The following is a 20823-nucleotide window of genomic DNA, read 5'->3' on the forward strand; positions in this document are numbered from 1 at the left end:
CGAGGCTATATTATCATAAAAGGAATTTTAGAGAAACGGCGAGAGTTCAGTTTAGAGACAAATACAGCTTTTATTGACTTTGAGAAAGATTTTGAAAATTTAAACAGAAAGAAATTTAAAGAAAAAGATGCCCTACTAAATCTATAAAAATGTTATACAAAAACACAAAAGTAGTAATTAAAGTTGACAGTAATAAAACTGAAGAAATCACTACCGATAAGGGACTTAAATGGGGCTTTTGCGTGTCACCAACTTAATGTAATGTCTGTATAAATGATATGATTAAGAACTGGAGACAGAAAGTAAATTCTGGTGTACAGACTAATAAAAAATGTTAATATCCGTGTGTATGTAGGCGCTGTAGCAATTTTGGAAGAAAGTGAAGATGAGTTACGAAAAGCAGTATATAAACTACGTCAGTTAGGAAAAAGAGAATACAATCTTCTTATATAAATAAAACTAAAATCGTGGCTCATGATGGGAAATAATCTACCCACTCAAAAATAATAACACATACTACCCCACTTGAGTAGGTCTATAGCTTTAATTTTTTAGGATACAGTGTAAGCTATGATATGGACAAGAATGAAGAAGATACTATTAACAAACATCAGTCAATTGCCGGAAAGACAAACAAAACACTGCAAAATCAGATACAGAAGGAAACAAAAGAAAATTTTATAAAACCGTGACTACACCTGTATTACTCTATGAAAGTAAGTTATGGACCCCTAAAAACGCGATAAAACTAAACTACATGCAGTATGAATTAGAGTTGTTACCAGGGAAGACCGTATAAGAAATTGAGGGTATTAAGAATCAACTAGACATTTTTAATGTTAATGAAAAGATTGAAGAAAATAAAACATTACGCAAACGTCAACCCAGAAGAATGAATGTAGGGAGAATTCCACATCAGGCCATGCTTTACCAGCCAATAGCAAGAAGGAATTCACGGACATCCAAAGCGAGACGGCACTTAAAACTGAAGTCGGAGCAGGGGCAAGGCCCTAAAACTCAGAAACTGCGCTAAAGGAAGAAGATTTTTTCAATGACTATTTTCACTACCAATTCTGATACGTCCTCTACACAAATTCTGCTCTAGGGTGCAGGGCAATACGAGGGCCACGCAAGATAGGCCTCCATCAAGTGCATAGGCACGGCGGTGGTGGAAAAATGGACCAGTTCACAAAATAAGCGGGAGGGGTATGTGAGTTTTCATACCTCTCGTGTTCCACCCTGCCTCGAGAAGATGCCTTAACCTCGGCCCACGACTGTGAATGCTCGCTGTTGTCCCAGTACCATTTCATCCCTGTGCCATAATAAAGAAATGAGTGCTAGACAACAGCTGTCCAATGGATTAGGTGTCAAGAGTGCGACTGGTTGACACAGCTTCGTCTGCACAGATAGCTGATGTCCAGCAATGGAGTACTTGCTGCTATTTCGCTAGCTATTGTAGAACATCAAAGGTTGCGGAAAGAGAGATGAAGGAAAACCCTATTCGACAGAAGGCTCCCGATTTTTCCCGTTCTCTGCCGACTGAGGTCAGAAGTGAAATTGTTTAAACTAGAGTGATCGAAAGTATTTGATAAAATAGTAAGAGAAATTGGAAACAGGTCTGGCGTGTAACACACTATTTCATCTAACTTTAATTTACTGTCTGGGACGCCTGAAATGAGACCTCCTATAGCACATCTTGGTGATAAATATACAAGAAACATCGACATAGATGAGGTAGGTAAAAAAATAGTGGCTTTCCAATTCCAATGTAAACAGACACGACGCCCCATCTGGACATTCTGAAGTGTTCTTTTGCCCCCGAAATTTGGGGTACGAGATGATTATCCAAACATCAAAATTATTTTGAGGCCTTCCATGATAATTCCAGTGACAGTAGCATCTTGTCAACGCGGTTTCAGGAGTTAACTAAGTAAGATCGAGCATAGGTTGACGATCAAATTCAGTTATCTTGTCAATTGAAAATTTGACTTCAGTGCCATAATCAAGTGTTTACTTTGCGCAAAGCAAGGATATGAAAAGCAAAATTATATTAAAAACTCAGTTGTTGTAAAGAAATGTGTTCTGAAAAATCAGTTATAGTCCGTTTTCTTTTATTTTTAACCAGCTTAGCGCCCATCGTTTTGCTCACATACTGCATTTTCTACACAGATTTTGTTTCTGTTTTTCTTTAATCGAATTTTTATGTCACTCACAAAGTGTAACGTCATCTAAACTTTTCACGCCAATTAAGGCCATAGAGGCGTAGTCTTTTCAGAACATATTTCTAATCAAAAAGCGATTCTAGAAGGTGGAGTCAGAGGTACTTTTTAATTCTGCCTTTTGAGTCCTTGTGGCAATATTTGCATAGAAAGTTTCATCCCCAAATACATATTTCTTTTGAGATCGAATACCAATTTATTATAACGAAATATTTTCATAAAAATATTGATTCCTTATTTCAGCCCCATAGGGACTGAATTCCAAAAAACACTGAAACACGAATTTTTTTTAAAGTTTCTAACCGACATGCCAAATACAAATTTTCAGAGATTTAGTTACATAAATGGTTTCCTAATGAAATATTTTCATAAACATTTTCATCCCCTATTTCTCCCCATCAGGAGTTGAATTAAAATAATAATAATAATCCATCGAAAAGCATTTTTTTAAATATATATTTCGGACTGAGAAACCACACACCGGTGTTCGTAGTTCTGTCTCCAAAAAAGCCTCAATAGTGACATATTTTCAAAAGAACTTTTCATCCCCTGCTTCACCCCTTTAGGAGTGGAATTTCGAACAACCCCTTACTAAACAACGCTTACAGTTGTAAGGTGGCTTTAATTTCGCACCTTACAAGCACTTATCTACATACTTTGCCGTGATTTAAAACCGGAATTAGGTATCATTTCGTATGTTGTAGATCGTATATATGATTATTTCAAGAAGACTGACATTGTCACGTACACCTTGTAAATAATTGTTAACGGTTACTGCATGACAGGTGACGGAGTGTGTCTTTATCATCAAAACGGCGTAATGAATGATTGCCCATTCTAGTAGATGGTGGAACGCCAGTGGAAATGAAACGGCAGGCGTAACTCAAGCCCTAGCTGGAAAAACCCGCACAGGTGTGTCAGTCATGCTTCACACAGGAAGTACCAAGACGGACGGTCTGGGCACCTGCGCGCGGAAGCATAATTCAGCGGCGGCTAGTCGGTGTTGTAGTGAGGCCGGAAGGATAACCGGATGTGGAAATCTTGGATGCAGCAGAGAGGAACGAGGAAGCGTTACCTCGGAAATCGCAGGCTGGGTTATTTCCGAGGATTTTTACCCTGAAAAGTGTACCATTGTATGAGTATAGGTATTTCCTCGCAAGCTTTCCGCGCTGGACGACAAAAGACTAAAACATGGTTGGTCGGCGTCCGGAAGAATCTGTAGAGAGGGAGAATATTCCGTGGTTTCGGGAATATGATTCACCTTCTGAGTTACGAGGGAGGTGAGCCGAGCTTTGCTGGGAAGCCTGTGGTGGAGAGAAGAGATCTTCCATTTTGAGCGCCTGAGTTTGACGGTCGCTCAGTATCAGCTTTTGTTGGTACAGATGGACTTACTGTCTTTGCTCTCAGGATATTTTATAGATAGAACGGTTAGGCACTGTACTATTGCGAACTTATACGATTCTGGACTTCGCCTCCGTGTAGGGAGTCGTCGTTGAGTACGCAGTGTTCAGTGATTTTTTCTGCCTAACGTTGAGACGTTACCTGAACTCTGTCCTTGTGGCTGGGAGTTCGTGTTTCTCGTCTGTGGAACACAGAGAGGCGAAGGCAGAGTATACTAATGTACAAACTGCGTGTAATGGGTATAACTGCAGATATATGTACCTTAATATGTAGACACATCAGTGTGTTTTTTTTTTTTTTCTCTTCGTTGAACAGTCCTTGTATGAACATGCCATAAACTTTACGACTTGTTGTTTTATGCACAGTCGCACTGCACCAATAAGTGCACTATGCCCCTCAGCATGGACTACGCATTTTGCGGCCAAGTGTTCACACATCAACAGCTGGCCTACTGTGCAGGGGAAAACAAACATTAATGGCTTGCTCTTGCCACATTTAATTGGAGGTAGTGACCACTCCAAAAACATACAATTTGTAATGGCTATAATTATTAGTATACAAATGACATAAATACTGATATAATGTTGTTCAGTATACCGTCCTCAGTCACCAATAGATATATCTGCCCTTTCTTGCGTATCACCCTGAATATATACTTTCCATTGTAGAGCGCATTAGCACATTTGTGAACACAAGTTAAAACAAGTCAAAGTATTTCAAATGTTAAGATGCTGCATTTCTACAATTACACAGGCGTTAGTATTTCAAAGAAAATACAAAAAAAAGCACTCCGTCTTCAGGCCACAAGTGGCCCACCGGGACCATCCGACCGCCGTGTCATCTTCAGTTGAGGATGCGGATAGGAGGGGCGTGTGGTCAGCACACCGCTCTCCCGGTCGTTACGATGGTTTTCTATGACCGGAGCCGCTACTATTCGGTCGAGTAGCTCCTCAATTGGCATCACGAGGCTGAGTGCACCCCGAAAAATGGCAACAGCGCATGGCGGCTGGATGGTCACCCATCCAAGTGGCGGCCACGCCCGACAGCGCTTAACTTCGGTGATCTGAGGGGAACCGGTGTATCCACTGCGGCAAGGCCGTTGCCAAAGAAAATACAAAGCTGTTACATTATTAATTACACGTATATATCATTTTTAAACAAATTGTCAAATATGGACGTATGGCATCAAAGGGTAGCGCTCATCATCATCATCATTTTCGTGAGCCTTTGTCCCACTTCAGCGCAGGCTCGACCTTGTTCCTATGGATTTGGCGATGTTAGAGAGTGGCAGGATGCCGTTCCTATCGCCACCTCTGACCCCCCGGAACGGAATTTGCGTACCCCAGCTGTCTGCATCTAGTGTAAGCCATGAAAGAGTGCGAACGTTTTCAAATGTCTGCGAGCCATATAACGGAGGGGTGACGTGGGGACCGGCCTGGTGTTCACTTAGTGGGATGTGGAAAACTAATGGTTGCGCTATTAAATATTTGTTTATTTACGAAAAAATGTAGCTTTCAAGAGGGAGGAGCGCAGCTTTGGCAGTTCTGCCAAGGGCGCAGGATCACCTGTGCTCTGGCATCCCTTTCATTTTGGCTCCCCAAGCGGTCACTTGTGTCGCTTGGCCCTCATACTGGCCCTGCAAGCGTCGGAGTAAGGGTTTGTGACGTTTGCAGGCTTTCCCGCAGTACGCGAGGAGCTATGAGGTGACGTAGTGGCGTAGCTAATGGTTTATTCGCGGAACGTCCGATCGGCCGCCTCGAAGGCCGAGACTACTGTTGTTCGGTCTCCCCGAGCTAGAGGGTGGGGGTGGACCAGGGCAGCGCCGACGCGGAGTCTAGGCGGAGGCGGCAGTCGTCGCTGCAACAGCACCAGCGGCAGTCGGCAACCGGTAGCACGCAGCTGCGTCCAGACAACACAGGTAGGAGCGCGGAGCGACGGCTTTCTAATGATGCCTGGCCGTACTGCTGCAGATAGCTTCACTGCAGCCAGTTCCGTAGGAATGATCCCTTTAAAAATATTGTTTGAGGACTCCTGGACTGTACAAGCGCGTGCCGTTGGCCGGTTAGAGTTCGACAAGTCTCATTTCTCGTTGAACTGCTAGCTACACGTATCGGCTTTTACAAGCTCTCTCGCTCTGCTTGAAATTGTAAACAATGCTTGTAGCTTCTCAGTTGCTTCGGGAGCACACACGTTACCAGAAATCTCTGATGTTCCCCATAGTTGCTGAAAAATATTCGATTTGATCTATAATGCTTCCAATAAATTTCTGGATAGCTTATTGAACATTTTAAAACTAGTCTATAGTGATCGTCACAAAATAATACATGCGGCTGTTCGAGGATCATGCTGTTGCATGCACAGTGTCCCAAGACGATTGGTCAACATTCAGCGATATGACAGGAACGGTCATTTGAAGCAAAAAGCTTCATATGGACCTATGCTCTATTTCAGATGGTTTCCCAAATAGAAAACATTTAATGCCACTTTTACATGTTTTTCTTGAATAAGCTGAAAACCGCTGCTTCTAGCGGAAACCTGTATAGTATTAAACTACATTAAATGCCCTACAAAACTGTCCTTTTTATTTTTTCCTTCAGGACTGTTTGCGCGAAGCCAGTGACGTGCAAGCTCTGTACTTTAGGCCAGTTTGAGCTTGTTTCCCGACCACAAGTATCCAACATCAAACCGAGACGTACTCTCAGTATCCTCTATACTACTGTGGTGCGTTGTAAACATTGACAATGTACCGTGCAATACAGAAAATAAATAATGATGTACATTAAATGTCTTCTATCTCGGAAACTATTCTTAACAGGGCGTATGCCCATATGAAATTTTTTATTTCAAATGATGTCCCCGTCATATCCTTGGACACCCAGTGAAAAGATGTCGCAACGCTAGAGAAATGAAGTGAAATACGAGAAGTCCTGAAGTGATTGAGTTTTGGTACAGGGACTCACCACTGAATCCAAAAATAAACAAACGCAACGTGGTATGTATAAATAGGAGGAAATTTCCGAAAATGGTTCAAATGGCTCTGAGCACTATGGGACTCAACATCTTAGGTCATAAGTCCCCTAGAACTTAGAACGACTTAAACCTAACTAACCTAAGGACATCACACACACCCATGCCCGAGGCAGGATTCGAACCTGCGACCGTAGCAGTCCCGCGGTTCCGGACTGCAGCGCCAGAACCGCGCGGCCACCGCGGCCGGCGAAATTTCCGAGATTACGTTATTACAGATTGCCAAACAATCATTGGAAGCCGTGATATCCATTAAACATCTAGGAGTATGTATAGGTAGCGATCTAAAGTGAAATAATCACATAAAATTAATCGTAGGAAAGCCGGCCGGAGTGGCCGAGCGGTTCTAGACGCAACAGTTTGGAACCGCGCGACCGATACGGTCGCAGGTTCGAATCCTGCCTCGGGCATGGATGTGTGTGATGTCCTTAGGTTAGTTAGGTTTAATTAGTTCTAAGTTCTAGGCGACTGATGACCTCAGAAGTTACGTCGCATAGTGCTCAGAGCCATAATCGTAGCAAAGGCAGATGTCACACTCACATTCGCTGGAATAATCCTCGGGAAGTGTAATCCATCTACGAAGGAGGCAGCTTACAGAACCCTCGTTCACCCGATACTTAAGTACCGCTCGTCAATCTAGGACCCTTAGCAGATAGAACTGATGAGAAGCATAGAGAAGATCCAAAGAAGAGCAGAGCGTGCCGCAGTAGGTTCCTTTAGCAAGTGCGAGACTTTCTTAGATGTTTTCATCCAACTCCAGTGATAAATGCTCAAGAGAGGCTTTGTGCACACGCTGTGGCTTATTGTTAAATTCCGAGAGCGTACGTTTCTGGAAGAGTTAAACAATACATTGCTTCCTCCTATTTATATTTCGCTATCATACCACGAATGTAAAATTAGAGCTCACACAGACGTCTATCAACAATCATTCTTCTCACACAAAATTCCCGGCTGGAATAGGAACAGGAAATCGGAGAAGTGAGAGTGGTACACAAAGTACCCTCCGCCACACGCAACAAGATGGCTTTCAGAATACAGATTTAGGTTAGATGTACATGTACAGCTTGTTAGTGTAGTACCGAGAGAATACCTGAACACAAGTGTACGTGCGTGTGGTACAGAATATGTGTCCTGCTTCTACAGAGTATGTTTTCTGTCGTGCTAAGGTACTTGTTGCACATCTTCGCTCTTAGAATTCGACTCCGACAGCGGCAGAACACAGTCTGTTCAGAATGTTGACCGTCGTGAACAATTTTGGCTGTAGAGAGGCATACCTCCGACTTTTCATTTGAAAAAAATGTCATATTTCAAAATCTCCAAGAGCTGATAAGATAATTATTTAGTTACTGCCAGTTTCGATCGTCTTCAGGTATCACAAATAAAAATTATCCTGCATCACTGCTTCCCAGGATTGAGAAAATACCCGGGTATTTAAAAAATCAACCCAGTGGATAAAATTAGGTTTTTATGGGTTTTATCGCTTTCTGAGGGGATTTTTTGTATTAACGATTAAATAGTTCAGTCAGTTCCTATGACTGATTTATTCAAAACACTAGCCCATGCTTGCAACTACTTTATTAGTGCCTCTTTACTTGACGTGTGAGCACTATACTCATTGTGAGTATCTTCTCCTGCCGCCGGCTTCTTTTGTCAAAATTAACAAATAATTTAGGAGAGAAATGTCTCGAGAAATTAATGAATATCTATAAATTTCTACATGCTTCCAAAAAGGAGTAAACTGCACTTTACAGCCACTCCACATCACGTTAAAGTTTCTATTCTGGAACTGTAAATATTATTAAACTGTGTTTCTTATATTGCAAGAAAAAACACAATATTAATAAAACAAATTCTTAAGACAGCCTTCAATAAACATGGTGGGTTCAACGCTAACCATGTAACGATTTGTACCTTAATTCAATTTTCATAAGTATAACTGTTTCTTGGCTTAAAGCTTCTTTTTTTTTGCCGGTACAAGTTACTACAACCCTACTACTGCCAGTAGTAATATACAATACACAGTCAATCGTAACAGGTACTGACACAGTTAATCAGTCTTTCGTGTGGCCTGCACACTATGTATTGCCGAAAGCACAATTGAGACAACTGATTTCTGTTTGGAAATAATAATAAAAGTAATAATAGTAATAGAAGTAATAATAATAATAATAATTTGTATGTGTGAGAAATGCGAAGTTGCGTCATGGCTCGGAGTTCAGGATTAACTGTTGGTCCCCTGAAAGTGGTTGGACAGGTAAGTGCAAATGTCGAAGTCAGGTATCTTTAATTGAATGAAACTTTTATTGTCTTCTCCTAACATTGTCCCTGGCTTTTTCCTTGCTATGGACTCTGTCTGCTGGCGTTATCGCTAAAAAAGGGTTTGTTGTCGTTGTGGCCTTCAGTCCAGAGACTGGTTTGAAGCAGCTCTCCATGCTACTCTATCCTGTGCAAGCTTCTTCATCTCTAAGTAACTCCTGCAACCTACATCCTTCTGAATCTGCTTAGTGTATTCATCTGTTGGTATACCTCTACTATTTTTACCCTCACGCTGCCCTCCAATACTAAATTAGTCATCCCTTGAGGCCTCTGAAAGTGTCCTACCAACCGTTCCCTTCTATTAGTTAGGTCGTGCCAAAATTTCCTCTTCTCCCCAATTCTATTCAGTACCTCCCCATTACTTACGTGATCTACCCATCTTCAGCATTCTTCTGTAGCACCACATTTCGCAAGCTTCTATTCTATTCTTGTCTAAACTATTTATCGTCCATGTTTCACTTCCATACAAATATTTTCAGAAAAGACTTCCTGACACTTAAATCTATACTCGATGTTAACAAATTTCTCTTTTTCAGAAACGCTTTCCTTGCTATAGCCAGTCTACATTTTATATTCTCTCTACCTCGACCGTCATCAGTTATTTTGCTTCCCAAATAGCAAAACTCATCTACTACTTTAAGTGTCTCATTTCCTAATCTAATCCCCTCAGTATCACCTGACTTCATCCGACTACACTCCATTATCCTTGTTTTGCTTGTTTTGATGTTCATCTTATATCCCCCTAATAAATGGTTTATTAGACACTTATTCTCGTCTATTACTTTATCTTTATGCTTAACACGAGGTTATTTGCTTCCGAACATGTTAATTCAACAATTACGAGCGAATAAAAGTCTTCCTTTGTGTTTCTTAAAAAATTTCGGTACCTTTAAGGCGGAAGTATTTGGAGTTTTACTATAGAGCTTCAGCATCTATGGACAATTTCTGCTGCTGGAGCAAGGCGAGTGAGAAGGCAGAAATTCAACCAGCGGTTTCACGGGTGCTAGCTTCTTGGCGAGGTCATTACGCTTTCTCATTAAACAGCCCGCTGTGAGTTCTAACAGCTGAGCGCTAAATGACACGAAGAACACTTGTTCATAACCGGGACTGTCGAACGTTATCAGTGGTTTCGTTAAACTACATCTATGGAGCAATGGCGCCTTTACTTTACCTCGTCATTTCAAAGAGTTTGTCTTTCCTAAGTACCGTTAATGTGTGTTCATACATTGAGCAGGCAAAAGTCATGGGACAGTGATATGCACATATACAGATGGTGGTAGTTTCGCATACGCAAGGACTAAAAGGGCAGTGCATTGGTGGAACTGTCATTTCTACATTTGTGCTCAGGTGATTCGAGTGAAAAGGTTTCCGACGTGTTAAGGTCGCACGACGAGAACTGACAGGTATCGAACGCGGAATGGCAGTTTCAACTAGACGTCTGGGACGTTCCATGTCGGAAATCGTTAGGGAATTCAGTATTCCGAGATGCACAGTGTCAAGAGTGTACCGAGAATACCAAATTTCAGGCATTGCCTCTTACCACGGACAATGCCCGAGAGCAGTGGCATTTATGTAGAGTTGTCAGTGCTGACAGACAAGCAACACTGCGAGAAACAACCACAGAAATCTATTGCGGACGTACGACGATACATTGGGACAATGCTGCTAAATTTGGCGTTAATGGGCTATGGAAGCAGACGATCGCCGCGACTGCCTTTGCTAACGGCACGATATCGCCTGCAGCGCCTCTCCTGGACTCGTGACCATACCGCTAGACGACTGGAAAACCGTGGCCTGGTCAGATGAGTCCGCATCCCATCTGGTAGGAACTGGTGGTAGATCCGAATGTGGTACAGCACCACGAAACCATGGACCCAAGCCGTCAGCAAGGCGCTGTGGAAGTTGGTGGAGGCTCCATAATGGTATGGGCTGCGTTTTCATGGAATGGACAGGGTTCTCTGCTCCAACAGGACCGATGATTGAGTGAAAATGGCTACGTACGGCTTCTCGGAGACTATTTGCAACCATTCGTGTACTTCATGTTACGGATAACATTGTGCCAAGTCACCGGGCTATAATTGTTCACGATTAGTTTGGAGAACATTGTGGACAATTCGAGCGATTGATTTGGCTACCCAGATCGCCAGACATGAATCCCATCGAACATTTATGAAACATAATCGAGAGGTCAGTTCGCGCACAAAATCCTGCACTTTCAACACTTTCGCACGGCTGTAGAGGATGCATGACACAGTATTTCTGCTGGGATATCCGACTTATTGAGCCCATGCGATGTCGAGCTGCTGCGCTACGCCAGGCAAAAGATGGTGCGGCACGATATTACGACGTATCCCATGACTTTTATCAGCTCAGTGAAGATTTTACCTTATTTGAATGTAAATTAAATCGACAGACAATTATTAAGGCCTTGTGAACGTCGTTGTCTGTGTTACACCTTTTGTTGTTGGCAAAAATACTGGAATTCCAATGAAATGATCGTATGGCATAGTTGGCCAGGACGACCCATTCGGATTCGGGCACCAAGTGCTGGTCTTATTTCAGTCGGCTCCATATTAGGCGACTTGCGGCTGATGATGATGAAGCCAGCCGGTGTGACCGAGCGGTTCTAGGCGCTTCAGTCTGGCACCGCGCGACCGCTACGGTCGCAGGTTCGAATCCTGCCTCGGGTACGGATGTGTATGATGTCCTTAGGATAGTTAGGTTTAAGTAGTTCTAAGTTATAGGGGACTGATGTTAAGTCCCATAGTGCTCAGAACCATTTGAACCATTTTTTGATGGTGATGAAGTCCCATACTCCGTAACAGAGTGTAGGGGACGATGCGGGAGACCGGCACTGCCGTACTAGGCAAAGTGTTAGTGGAGCTGGTTTGCCATTGCCTTCCTCCTACCATAATGGGGATGAATGATGATGATGAAGACGACACAGCAACCCAGTAATCTCGAGGCACGTGAAAATCCCTGACCCCGCCGGGAATCGAACCCGCGACCCCGTGCTCCGGAAGCGAGAACGCTACCGCGAGAGTCCGCCGCTCGTGGTCTCGCGGTAGCGTTCTCGCTTCCCGAGCACGGGGTCCCGGGTTCGATTCCCGGCGGGGTCAGGGATTTTCACCTGCCTCGAGATGACTGGGTGTTTGTGTTGTCCTCATCATTTCATCATCATCCAGGAAAGTGGCGAAATTGGACTGAGCAAAGATTGGGAAATTGTACGGGCGCTGATAACCACGCAGTTGAGCGCCCCACAAACCAAACATCATCATCATCCGCTACCGCGAGACCACGTGGCCGATGGTGAGGATGAAATGATGATGAGAACAACACAACACCCAGTCCACGAGCGGAGAAAATCTCCAGCCCAGCCAGGAATTCAACCCGGGCCTTGTCTAAAATCGTAATACCTATGAGCACACCTTATTCCATTAGGCATAAACACAAACTCTCTGTATGCTTCCCTAAATCGTCTAATTAGTTCATCCAGATTAGGCTTGTAATACCATAGTTCCTCAAGTACAATAACAGCAGCAGAGTAATTAATTTTGTTGCCATAAAAAGTAATAGCTAGTTCATCGATCCGTTCTTGATTGGTAGGAACAAGGAAGGCCAGGCGCAGGTCGTCCGGGTAATTTCTTATGTGGTCCCAGTTGCCATAAAAAAATTCCAACGCAGACATTAGCTGTAAACAATAATTTTTATTCAGAAAGTCACCGTGCCCTTTCTTTTACAAAATGTCACGTATACTCTATTTCTTAAAACAAATGTTACATATTTTACTTCACTCTGAATAACATCATCCTTCGCAGGTTCATCACCAGCAATTTGAATACCAATATAAAATGGATTAGTACCTTGAAAAAGGCGATTTTTAACTTTACATTCTTTCTCTAAATCTGTCCATGATTTTACTTTAGAAATATCTGCACTAGTTTCTGGTTTTGAATACGTAACAAATTGGAGTGGAGGCAACTACGTTACCACCCAGCTAAACAGGCGGACAGTTCCAAGAAAGAATTGGCAGAAGGAAACGGGTTAGTAACAGGCTACAGCGAAATCCATGGTTGGATTTTCGCTGAGCACCAGTAGTTTTTATGCTGTGAAAATGTCTGGAACGGGATCCTGTCAACGACGTGAGGCCAAATAATAAGCTACTTGAATGAATAAGCAACGAAATTGAGACGCATGTCACATACTTCAGGCCGAGAGACTTGTGCGTTTAACTAATGTAGGACAACAACAAAACAGTCACAGATACCTTGGAAGTGGGCGCGTTAGTAAATCACTGCTATACTTAACCGAAATTTGGCACGTAGTATCGCTCACTTATTAAAGTCAATCAACATCGAATACTTTGGAAAAAAAACTAAAGGAAATGCATCAGTGATTTACGAGAAAAGCGTGAACCCTGTAAAATTGAGGAGAGATACCATTGTGTTGTGCCGACTACGTATCGGCCACACTAGACTCACGCATTCCTTCTGCGTCGAGAGGGTCCTTCTACCGCGGTAGTGTACAGACGATAGCGCATGTTCTTGTTCTGTGCGTCCTGCTAGCCGATCTGCGGCATTCTCTCAGCTTGCCTACCTCACTACCTCAGATGCTTGCGGATAATGGGACAGCCACTATCAAAGTGTTGTATTTCCTGAGGGATAGCGGATTTTAAACTAAATACTCCTCCACTTCCCGTATTAGGTAAGATTGTGGGGAGGGGAGGGGGTAGAGCCCCCCTCTGTGGCGGGAACCTCCCACACTATCGCAGATTACTTTCCTTCCTCCCTCATCTTTTGTGCCATTAGACGCTCTTGTGCAAGATGCTGCGAGGGTTATCTCTGTTTTCTTTAACCTATCGTCTTACAACTACTGTCACACCCTTTTTCAAACTCTTTGACTTGCCTATATAGCTGGAGCAGCCAAGTCCCGACTCTTTTCGCTTTTTACCTTGTCACGTGTTTCTCTCACGAAATGGACTGGTGACCCAGTAGTTTAGTCCCTTAAAACATATAATAATCATCAACAACAACAGGAAAGGCAATGGCTGGTGGAGGCACAACGTGGCCCCCGCCATCCACCGAATGGTGACTTGCGGATTATGTATATCGGTGTAGAGAGCGAGCTCGTTCGATGAGAACAACACAACACCCAGTCCCCGAGCGGAGAAAATTTCCAGCCCAGACGGGAATTCAACTCGGGCCCAGTGCATTGGAGGCAACTACGTTACCACCGAGCTAAAAAGGCGGACAGTTCCAAGAAAGAATTGGCAGAAGGAAACGGGTTATCAAAATTTGCTGTTGAGTAACATTCAGCACCATGTTGCTCCATCCATTTCACTGTAACGTGTTTGGTTCCTCCTTTCCACGCTGATCATCTCCGCAGTCTTCTATGACGAACGTCAGGCGTAAGATAAATCGTGCCCTCGTCAGTGAAGAGAAACGAAAGCCACGGTCCAGGTTGTCATTTAGGTGTTCCATAGCCTACATTTTTCGTGCACCACATTGGTGGTGAGGGAGTACAAAGGGGGGGGGGGGGAGCGGAGGAGGGAGTGTACCTACGTTTGCAGTGCACGCCTAAAGGCCAAACGTGTGGAGACAGTTTGCTTACCACATTCCCAGCTGCCACCAAACAGGCAGCGTCATGTTCTGTCGCATTGTCTTCGAGGTACCTATGAGCCTTAATCTGTAGGCAAGAGGTTATCAGCTGCTGTTGTTGAACGCGAGGGACCACTGCGAGGTGGACCTGCAATGCCTTGTGTCTCACGATGCCGGGGGAGTGTTCGACAAATATCGCTGTGGCGTATGTTAATTCGGCGGGCAACTTTCTACGCTGACGGGTGTCTAAGCTTTGAATGGTCTTTCGAAGCACTTTGGCAATCTGGACAGTGTACGCCAACAGTACTGCCCCGTGTCGCGTTCTTCCGAACTGAATTGAGAATGCTTTTTTAGTTTTACCTCCCATACGTGGCTATTTTCTGCGATCAAAATGGCATTGAGGAAAGGGTTCCGACCGAAAAGCACGAACTATGTAGGCAATGGGTAACCTGATAAACTTTTCTTGAGCAGCGTAAAATGTTGTGAAGCACAACGGCCACGTAGATGGATATACAGGTAGATTTACAGGATGTTTATCTATTGTGACTACAAATGAAAGGAGCGAATAGAACACAATGAAACAAGCAAATACATAATAGTGTATGTACGGAGTGACAATTATTGAACTATATGAAATAAAATCGTCAGTTTGTGTTAGGACGTTCAAACTGCGCGGTTGGCCGCGGATCATGATGGGTATTAGTACGGGCATACGCGTTGGTTTAGCGACGAAGCCCACTTCCATTTGGATGGGTTCGTCAATAAGCAAAACTGGCGCACATGGGGAACTGAGAATCAGGACTTGGCGATCGAGAGGTCTCTTGACCCACAACAGGTGGCTGTGTGGTGTGCAGTGTCCAGTCACGGAACAATCGGTGCGATATTCCGTGATGGCACGGTGAGTACCGAATGGTACGTGAAGGTTTTGGAAGATGATTTCATCCTCATTATCCAAAGTTACCCTGATTTCGGCAAGACGTGGTTCATATAAGACGAAGCTCGACACCATCGAAGAAGGAGAGTATCTGAAGCCCTGGAGGAGCACTTTGGGGACCGCATTCTGGCTCTGAGGTACCCTAACGCCACTGGCATGGGCCTCGATTGGCCACCATATTCTGCGCAGCTGAACACATGCGATTTCTTTATGCGTGGCTTTATTAAAGACACGGTGTACAGCAATAACCCCAAAGCCAAGACTTTTCTCCCTCAAATTCCCCATAAAATGGGGAAAGGAAAAACGTGTATCACTAACTACATTCTCGTTATTCATGGAGTAAAACTGACGCATCGGGAAGTTTTAATTTGCTGTTTCTTTTCTAAGAACTCTGTTCGCAAGGCATTCTGCGGACAGTATTCACATATACTACTTAGTGCACCTGCAAAAATATATCATTGTAGGACACAGATTAGGAGATGTGACGTCATAAACACAGATGCGTGAGGAACTGTCGCATCATGGATGACGTTTTAATGCATTACTTTTTTATAACTATCTCTATTCGCGACACATTTCTCTATAAATACTACTAGGCGTACGTGCAAAACTACAGCGTAATACGACACAGAATTCGGAAGATATGACGTCATAAATATTGAGCTGCGTGGAAACGAAACTGCAGGGTGAAATTTGCTATAGATACAGGGTGAAATATTTGCAGAAATATATGTGAAATATATTAAATATATGTGACATGTCTACATGCGGGCAAAGCTGCGGATAGAAAACTCCTCCTAAATCCCTGGATCAGATTCAGCTAAAGTTGGTATACGTGTTACATGATATATGGAATCAAATAATGGTGAGTGGGGATGGGGGAAAATGGGTCTAAGAACCGGAAACCTCCTATGGGGCAGGGGTGGTAATGTGGAGAGAAAAGAGGAGAGAACGTGATGGACAGGCAGAGACGGGGAAGAAGGACATGAACACACATACGGAGGAGGAGAAGGAGATGGACGGAGGAAGGGAAGAGAGGAAGATGGACAGGTCGCCGTTGTGGATGGTTGTCAACGCATTCAGAACACGCCAGGGATTTTTGAACGTTCACAATTGTACATGTGTTTTCCTGAAATTCATATCTGCAGTTCGGATCCTTTGGAACTCTGCTGTAAAATGTTAGTGTACTCTCTCGTAATACGCAGTATCGGGGATATCACTGCTTTTTGAACCTATGCTTATTAAGATTATTCGCTTGTTTCATTGTTTGTTAATCGCCACTTTCGTTTTTACCCGTAATAATCAAACATCTTGTATGGATAAACATACTTTTGTTCCATAGATCCATAGTAAAGAGATCCTCAAGGGTGTGTCACAAGTAAAATCATCATAAGAAGTACATAATACGTAAATGCAAATGAAGAAAGGCACTAATGTTTTTCTACGGATAGCGAAATGGTCTTCAAGATGTGGAATAAGTAAAAAAAAAAAAGGAAAAATATTTTCGTTTAAAAGTTAATACTAAACTTATCACAGACGTGTAAAATTATATGGACCGCGATGCATAACACAATTTTACAATACTTACACTGATCGCTTTACTGGACTCAGTACTGGAAATTTGTCGTAAGTTCTGATGGGACCAAACTGCTCAGGTCATCGGTCCCTAAGCCTAAATACTCTTAACTAACAGGCTATGGACAACACACACACACACACACACACACACACACACACACACATGCCCGAGGGAGGACTCGAACCTCCGACGGGGGGAGCCGCACAGACCATGACAAGGCGCCTGAGACGGCGCGGCTACTTCGCGCGGTGGACTGAGTATACGCAGAGGTCAGATTTTATGTAACACACATACTATTAATATGTGCGCAAAATCGTTCTTCTGAAGAGTTCGTTAATGGAGCAGAAGCTGGCCAACAATAGATCCTTGCAGTTTCTCTTAAACTGTACTTTACTTGCAGCTAAATTTTTTATGGCTGCTGGCGAGTTACTGAGAATATTTCTTACTGAACAATGGATATTTTCCTTTGTGTAGAATATTCTAATTTCTAACTGATGCTATGAACAGAGCTATTGGATTGGAAAAGAGATACAATATTTATGATAAAGATAATTAAGGAATAAATTTACCGGAAGCAATAGTTAGTGCTTCCAGTTTGTTGAGCAGGTCTCTGCAGGGCATTATAGAATTCACACTACAAATAACTCGGATTACGCGTTTTTTGGACACGAAAAACTTTAGCTTGACTTGCTGAGTTACCTCAAAATATAACCCTTACAGCACTATGGAATGAAAATAAACAAAGTATGCCAGATTTTTCTATTTTTATATTGCTAATGCTGAAAACAGCCCCATTGTATATAAAGATTTGTTTACGTGTTCAGAAGTTCTATTTTATGTTCCTACCAGTTGAATTTATTATCGGATTGTAATCCCATTAATTTAACACTGTCAACGTCATCTGTTTGCTTTTCATCATACGTTATAAAAATGGTAACAAGTTTTATACTGCATATAATGTGTCTTTTCCAATTTTAGTGACAAACAATTTTTTAGAAACACCTTCTTGAAGTCCGTGAATATGTCATGAATAATTCTTTCTAAAACTGCACTAGACTGGCTGTTATCTCAATTTTTGTCTCATCTGTAAACAAAACAGATCTAGAGTGAGCTAATGTTATGAAAGGAAGATCATTACCACACATAAAAAGTAATAGCCTTAAGATAGAAACCTGTAGCACTATACACGATATAAGTTCCAACTTAGATGATGATTTATAGCCAAATAAAGGACTGTTTTCAGTTGACATTCTTTGTTTCATGTTAAACAGAATGACTTGAAATATTTCCTCTGACAACATGATATTCTAATTTACTTAAAAATATCGGGATTTGAGGGATCAATGCCTTTAACAGACCACAGAATTTACTATTAATTTGTAGTTTACAGTCAAATGTATTAACAACATTCTTGTTGTATGTGTAAATAATCTTCTCAATATCGGAACCCGTAAGAAATTCAAACTGTGACTGTAGCAATTATTATATAATATATATTTTGTGTAATCATATGGTAAATAAGCTATTTGTGCATTACCTTTTCTACAGTTTTCAGGAATGCTGACATAAGGAAGATTAGAAAGAAGTTCAATGGTATTTGTGTAGCTCCTTCCTTTTCAGAGGCCTAAATACAGCGTATTTAAGTCAATCGGGAAATGTTGTAGTGGTAACCGGCTCGTTATATAAATCACATGTTACTAAATTTCAGCAGAGTACTCCGTAATTAACTTCATCATCATCATCATCATCAGCCAATTCAATCATTAGATGATGTGGCCTCTTCGAGTCGTGGATTCAGGTAGGCTTTCAGAAGTCTTCTCCAAGTGGGACGGTCTTGGGCAGTTCTATGCCAGGTGTTACCAGCGATCTTCTTGATGTCTTTGTCCCATCTGTGGTGGTCTTCCTCTAGGCCTCCGGTACTCTCTCGGACTCCACTCCAGTACTAGCTTCGTCCATCTGTTGTCTTTTCTTCTTGCAACGTGGTCAGCCCACTGCCATTTCAAGGAACCTACTCTCTCTAAGATGTCAATAACCTTCGTCACAGACCGGATGTCATCTGCCCTTTTCCTGTCCTTTCTTGTATAGCCCAGCATTGATCTCTCCATGGCTCTCTGTGCTGTCCTAAGTTTCCCTTTTGTGAGTGAGTTCAGTGTCCATGTCTCGCAGCCATACGTCATCACAGGAAGAATGCATTGATCAAATGCTGCTTTCTTCAGATTTACTGGCATTTTTGATCTGAATACTTTTGAATTCTTCCCAATTGCTTGCCAGCCAAGTTTGATGCGTCGATAGATTTCTGGTCTTGTCTCCCTTCATATTTATAATCTGGCCAAGGTAGACATATTCACTGACCTCTTCTAGTAGACTGTCCTTGACTTTCACATCTCCAGCTGGGACCCATTTGTTGGATATTACTTTTGTTTTGGAAAGGTTCATGTTCAAGCTAATCAGCTGACATTCCGATGCAAGATCTGCAACTAAGTTTTGTAGCTCTGCGAAGTCTTTGGCCAGAAAGGCAATATCATCAGCAAATCTCAAGTTGGTAAGCATTCTTCCATTAATTCTAATTCCCTTACCTTCCCAGCTCAGCTTTGACATAGCCATTTCCAATACAGCAGAGAACAGTTCTGGGGAGATGGGATCGTCTTGCTTGGCACCCCTCATGATGCGGAATTCTTGAGTTGATTCACCGATGTTAACATAAGCTGAAGAATTCTCGTAGATTTTCCTGAGCACTTCAATGTATGCTGCTCCCACTCCTTGCTCACTCAAAGCTTGGAGGACAGCTACATGGCTAACGGAGTCAAATGCCTTTTCAGAGTCAACAAAGGCAATGCAGAGAGGCAGTTGGTATTCATTCGCTCTGCTTATCACTTCACTAACGGTCAGAATGTGGTCAATAGTGCTAAAATTGCTTCGGAATCCAGCTTGTTCTATAGGTTGGGCTGAGTCTATGGTGGAACTAATTCGGTTAACTTAGTGGACATTTTATCATAACCACCAGAACTTCCTTCTGTCATAATAAGAGTTTTATTCATGGTACAGAAATTATTTTTATTTGTTGATCTCAGGTATTCCATGGCAGCGATTACTGAGCCTGTGACAGATATAATACAAAAGTTCAAATTTTCGACACTGCACGTGTCGGTTAGCACTATAGTATTTTCCCTTAGAGCCGTGTGCTGTCCCTCATCTATGGTTCTACGTGTTTACTCCTTCACTGTATTACAAGCTGTCTTTATTTCGTAGCGCGATGTGGCTATCTTCTTCTCATAATGTGTTGATCTGCTACGTCTGGATTATTACCTTAAACATTTTGCTGCAAACCTTGTAATGAGCGACAGCATCAAATAAGAGCTTGCTTTGACAGATGTACCAGTTTACGTTTCTTTCAGAATTACGTATTCTCTCTTAAGTGACAATAAATTATCGGTCCTTCATGGATGTGATGTAAATTCTGTCAGCGCGGAAAATTACTGAGCGAAACACCGCGAGAATCTTCCCGGAACTGAAGACGCGCGTCGTCGCTCTAATCCACCGTTATGTCTAGGCTCCTGTGCTGTTGTGAATGGAGTACATCGGACAACTAAGCTGCGCTACGGCGGGCAGTAGGCTTCGCCGCCGGTCCGCTAGTCCTCGGTTCGAAGTCTTAAAGTCCTCCTTCACGAGCATTTATATTACAAAATTTTGTTCCGTTATTTTCGCTGAGGTTTTCTTCCTGTAGCCACTGCTTAGAAGACAGAACTTACA

At 42.7% G+C, this 20823-nt stretch overlaps 1 protein-coding gene across 2 annotated transcripts in view; it reads left to right on the top strand.

The window, feature by feature from the left end:
* Positions 1–5453: 5453 nt before the first annotated feature.
* Positions 5454–20823, top strand: part of LOC126100398 (fatty acyl-CoA reductase 1-like) — a 252381-nt gene continuing 237011 nt past the window's right edge. Inside the window, exon 1 of one of the 2 annotated variants that reach the window (XM_049910994.1) lies at positions 5454–5538. The gene's annotated coding sequence lies outside the window, so the exon portion shown is untranslated. The remainder of the gene's footprint in view (positions 5539–20823) is intronic. The other variant, XM_049910995.1, reaches the window with a different exon arrangement.

The sequence above is a fragment of the Schistocerca cancellata genome, chromosome 9 (genome assembly GCF_023864275.1).
Source record: "Schistocerca cancellata isolate TAMUIC-IGC-003103 chromosome 9, iqSchCanc2.1, whole genome shotgun sequence".
Taxonomy (NCBI): Eukaryota; Metazoa; Arthropoda; class Insecta; order Orthoptera; family Acrididae; genus Schistocerca; species Schistocerca cancellata.